Here is a 5,990-nt window from a genome sequence, read left to right as displayed (position 1 = left end):
TAATTAGTAATACTTTTGATCTCTAAATTAATCATAGATTAATTATAGATCAATACTAATTAAATAATATGATCTTATATTAATATATTAGAACTTATAATATATTAATAAATCATATCTTATACTATTCTCAAAAGATTATCCATAAATTGTTCGGGTGAAGTGCAATCCAAATGGACCATGCCGGGTCGGGTCAAGTACATACCAAATATAGTTATGGACTTAGACACTATATCCAACAGGTTCCACCCACCTGTTGATGAATATGTCGATGTTCACGCAGGTCCAGACATTCTGATGTACTGGAAAATTTTGGATACAAGATCTTATATAGCAAATTTTTCGCAGTCGTATACGTTGAAATGTGGAGTGGATGAGGTACCAAGATACGAAGATATAGTTTTTGCAATGTCGAGAGCGAAGTTGGCGGTTGTTCCCTACTCTTTTGGCGTCGTCAAACCGACACTGGAACAATGACATCAGACTCAAGTCTTTATAAAAACCCAGAAAAAGGCTTCCTGTAGCACCATCACCGGTTTCAGAGCCAGGAAAAGGGAACCTCTTTGGAAATGTGTAGAGAATTAGGGTGCTTGCTGTAAGTTGGACAAGGGTCCTACTTTCCCCTCGCTTGAAGAAATCTTCGACGATCCCTTTATATTCAAGTATACTTTCATTTCCGTTTTCACATCAATCTCTTAACTTTAGTAGTTATTTATGTGGGAAAAAATGGTGCCCTAATCATGCTCTGTTTCTTTTCTCAAACACAATTGTTTATGTTGTTTGAATTTTGATTAAAGATTTATTACTATTTCATCCTACAAGAGATGGTGTTATATGTTAACAAGCGTTAAATAATTTTTTTTGGTTTTTGTGGAATATGACATCTTAAACATATGATCCATTTACCATGGTGTCGCCCTAAAAGTACTAGATTTAAAAAGAATGTTTGTGTTGGTTTCAGTTGCAAGAAGACCATTTGTTGCTGCTATTGTCGGGATTACATTAAGTGGAGGATTGGAGGTTGTTGTGGTATGTTTAACTTTTTTTTAGATTTTCTTAATGATTTTTGTAAAAAAATTACTTTCAGGCTTCTCAATTCGGTGTTATTTATGGATTCGGAGGTATAATTGCAAGTTTCCATATTTTTATTTTTTTGCTAAATTTGAAACTTTATATCTACAACACCGTCTCAGTGTGAACTATCATATTCTCTCAAAATCTACTGGTTTAACTCTACATATTTTCCGATACAACATAATAAGTACAAGAACCTACATATTGTATCACTAAATTATCATCATTTCACTGTTTTCAGCTCACCCCAAATCATAGTTATATCAAATACATACTTTAACTCATACTCTCATAGTATGAGGTTCTTAGGTTATTACATGTCTCATAATAGTTCCTGTTATGAAAATAGGTGTCACATGTGGTGACTCATAACAAGTATTGTGGTATCTTATGGGGACTCAAAGTAAGTATTGTTGTGTCTTGCGGGGACTCATAGTGAGCATTGTTGTGACTCATAGCAAGTATAATAATTACTTGTTATGATTCATAGCAAGTATTAAGAGGACTTATGGGATTAGCGGTGAGATGAGAGTTTGAACTTAAGGTATTTGTGGTGAAGAATGGGGTTCGAGATGACATGGGGTTTGTTAACTTGGTTGCATTACATAATAAGTCTTATATTGTTTATTTACTTATGATGCTTGTATGAGATTTGATGTTTATGATAGTGTACTTTGACTTATGTTATGTTTTCACCCCAAAATGAGTTCTAATGATTTTGTTGTTTTGATGAGGTACGAGTTTGTACATTTGGATATGAATTTAGTGTCCATTCATATGTTATCCATTAATTATCTAACCATGATATTGTATTTATTTTGCTCCCCATAGCCTAACCTACTATGTTGATACATTTTTGCCGGTTAGTGGATGTTTGTTAGAAGATTAGAAGATTAAGAAGCTTTGGAGATTTATAAGATTTAATGATTATTGTACAAACTTATTAAATCTTTGTTTTGGTTAGATTCTTACACTCTTATATGTTTTCCAAACCTTAATTTGGAAGTTGTGTTTTGGGACCGTATTCCGCATACTAAACTCTAAAATTTATAGACTTGTGTCTTATTATTTTGAACCATTATCCCTAAGTTAAGAACTCTCAAATTATTTTGAAAATAGTTTTAGAAAGGTTATTTACAATAGTTTATGCGATAAGTGTTTCATTCTTTGTGTTCCGAACCAAGTTTTATGGATTCCATATACGCTTAGGTTATTCTATTCTAACAAATTATTGTGCGGATATCATATGCTATGAGAATTACTAAGAGAATAAGTTGTTTAGCAGTGCGAATGCGTTCAATCTTACATAACTATTGACATTAACACAGATTCTCATTAATTAAATCGTCTATAAGGTTATTATACACTTATTATTTTTATTCTCATTTCTGTCAGAATGTTTATTAGGTCGTATTCTGCCAGAATGAAAATGAGTGAAAAACGAGGTGTGAGAACAAAAATAAATAATAATTAGCGAGAATGCATGAAAATGACGATATTTTTGTAAGGTTGAACGTATTCGCATTGCTAAACAACTTATTCTCTTACTAATTCTCATAGCATACGATATACGCACAATAATTAGTTAGAATACTTGAACCTAGTTTTCTCTCTCTCTCTCTCTCTCTCTCTCTCTATATATATATATATATATATATATATATATATATATATATATATATATATAAGTGAATATGTGGATGTTATGTATGTAATATTAGGTATAGAACCATCAAAATTGACTTTCATTTTGATTAAAAAAAACACAATTTTTTTCATTGTTAGCTAATTCCTATTGTTTTTTGAGCTCATATTATTTATGTTTTAATAATTTATCCCCAACATCTATGTATTTCGAATGAATTGTTTATATTAGACCTCTAGTATGCTTCATAACTTTCTTTGACACCTACCATATGTACACTTGCATTGTTCTTTTTGATGTGTTATGAGAAGAACTTTATTGGTTTTTTAATAAACAATTTCAATCTTTCACTATAGTTTCTATACTAAATTTGAATATGAGGGCTTATAGGTAGTTGATAATGTATTCTTATACATTGGTTTGTGGTGCAAAATTATATATTTAAAACTCCATAAGAATATGTACAAATCCTATCATTTAGTTTTTTATGGTTCTATACTTGATATTATGTACATAACAGCCATACACACACACACACAAACACACATATCTCTCTATCTAATAAACAAAACCTAAAGTCCACGTATCCATTGAAAAGAGCTGAATTTTTCCAAAGTTAAATACCTATTATACCCCTTCTTTGTTTCAGCTACATATAAAAACAATACAATGCCCTGTTTTCTTTCAAATTACTCGGGCATAACAGTTGTGCGTATTAACTCCAAAATTCATTACATTCCCGTTTCATAGCATCTTATTATGGTATCCGATCTTTTATATAAGGTATGATATCAATGCTATCACTTGCATTCAATGGAAATCGTATTCCGGTCAATATATATTTCAAACATATTATATCAGTCATTTCTTTAGTACATCGTGTTTCCAACGTTTTCAATCATCGCGCTCAAAAATCATCCACTCAATCACAAACGAAAATCGTCCACTCAATCACAGAAAAGAGCTATTTGGTAAGTTTATTAAAAGCCTACTTTCAGATTGTTTGTTTATTATTTGAATCTTCTTGTGTTTTTTTTAATGTCTGTGATGTTTTTTACACATCAGTATCTACTTCTCAATGTGTATGCGTGTGATAATCATAATCGAAAATTGTTTCCGCTTCTTAATGTGTATACGTGTGTTTTTTTAAGTATTTAATTAAGAATTGTGATTTAAACAACTTTAAGACTGAGATTGAGTTTATTCCATTTGACATCCATGATCATTGATCTATCGTATAAACAGAAAAAAAATATCCACAATGTTACCCCTGATGTGAATAAAAAAAGAGTTTAGGAATGGAATTTTTTTTTATTTTTTGTATAATTTCAAACCTCATAACAACTTTGGTATTTACTATAAACAAAGTAATTTAAGTGGTGGAGGGTAATCTTGGTATAACAAGAACAATAAGAAGAAGAATAAGAATAAAAAATTTTAATATGTTCTTTGTTGAGATTTTGACCTCCAGGTCCACCACTTCTAGCAAGACTCATTATATAAATGAACTTCAAAAATGAAAAGTACAATGCCTTAATGGTTAATTTTTTCGAATTTTATTGCATTATATATATATATATATATATATATATATATATATATATATATTGCTAATCAAACTATAATGATGGCAAGGGCATTTTCGTCCTGAATCAATCATTGTTACATCTGATTTTTCAGGAATATCCATTCTATCCACTGGATCAACTGGTGGAGGGCATTTTCGTCCTTTATTTTCTCTTTGTAGTGTATATACATGTACGCTATTTAGTGTGTTTATTTTCAATTTAATGCAAGATATTTAACTATCGCCATCAGTATGGTTTAAACACAAAAAAAGTGAAAATCCAAACTGAAAACAAAAACACAAAAAAACCACAAAAAAACAAAAAAAAAATGTCCCAGCAGAAAGAAAAACCCACCAAAAAAAAGAAACCAAACAGTATCAAACAGAAGGAAAATTGTACTTTTCAATTTGGCGTTGGTTTTATTTAGAAACCAAAAAAAAACCCTGCCTGATTTTTATTAATTTAATGTTTATTTTGTGTTAACCCATGTCATGTACAATTATATTATACAGTTTTTTAATTCTAAATTCCAAATCTGTTTTTGTGGTTATATATTAGCATTTATGTACAATCAATATCAGCATACTTTCATTTTCTGTGTTTGCTAAGTTTAAAGGACAAATTTGTCCTGCTGTTGCTACTTATTTTTATATTGGTAAAATACCCTTTTTACCCTTTATTTATATTTGATCATATGAAATATACTCCAATATCGATTTTCTGCATTCTTTAACTATGAAGTAGATCAAATTGGACTAATATACGCCTACCCCTGCCTGCATTCTTTAACAAATGTTACAATCAATAGCATCATACTTTCATTTTCTCTCTTTGTTAATTGTAAAGGACAAATTTGTCCTGCCCGTACATCATATTATAACGTTTGTTAATTGTAAAGGCCAAATCTGTTTTTATATGTTTACTACTCTAAATTCCAAATCTGTTTTTGTGGTTATATATTAGCATTTATGTACAATCAATATTAGCATACTTTCATTTTCTGTGTTTGCTAAGTTTAAAGGCCAAATCTATCCTGCTGTTGCTACTTATTTTTATACTGGTAAAATACCCTAAGTAAATAGTAGTAGGCTAATGCAAAAATGTAAATTTCGTATTTAGTAATATTAACAACTAAAAATGGTTCTGTTTAAGCGTACATCATATTTTATTTCCCTTTAATTAATATGTTTTTGGTGTAAACCGGTTCAAATCAATGACAAATATGTAATTCTGTGAAACATGACAGAAATGCCCCTTAATTCAAAATAGGACCTACCAGTCAAGTAATACAAAATACAATCAACTAATAATAAAGAAGAAAAAATATAACAAAAAACATAAATAAGTTATATTTATTCTCCAAAATCTGAGTTTTTTGAGTCTTTGTCATAATTTCTTAAAAAAATAATTCAGCAACCAAAGCTATGTTTTTTCTGTATTTCATCATGTAATAAAATAAAAAATTGCTTCAATTTTTTGATCGAAAGGAATGGACTGTTACGATGGAATGTGACTCCTTCATATTTTTAGTTTTCACATTATTTGAAGTTGTCATAATTTTAACTAAAGGATTTTTTGTAGTAAATAACTAAAATACAACCTTCGCCTATGACATTTGCACATATGAATTCTCTATAAATGTTCCTGAAATTAAGATTGGTTTATGCTTAAACATTGTACTTTCAAAAAATATGGTACCTTAT

The sequence above is a fragment of the Lactuca serriola genome, chromosome 5, assembly GCF_051521515.1.
Source record: "Lactuca serriola cultivar US96UC23 chromosome 5, Lser_US96UC23_V15, whole genome shotgun sequence".
Classification (NCBI taxonomy): Eukaryota; Viridiplantae; Streptophyta; class Magnoliopsida; order Asterales; family Asteraceae; genus Lactuca; species Lactuca serriola.
The sequence above is the reverse complement of the archived record's forward strand: the minus strand, read 5'-3'. Positions refer to the sequence as shown.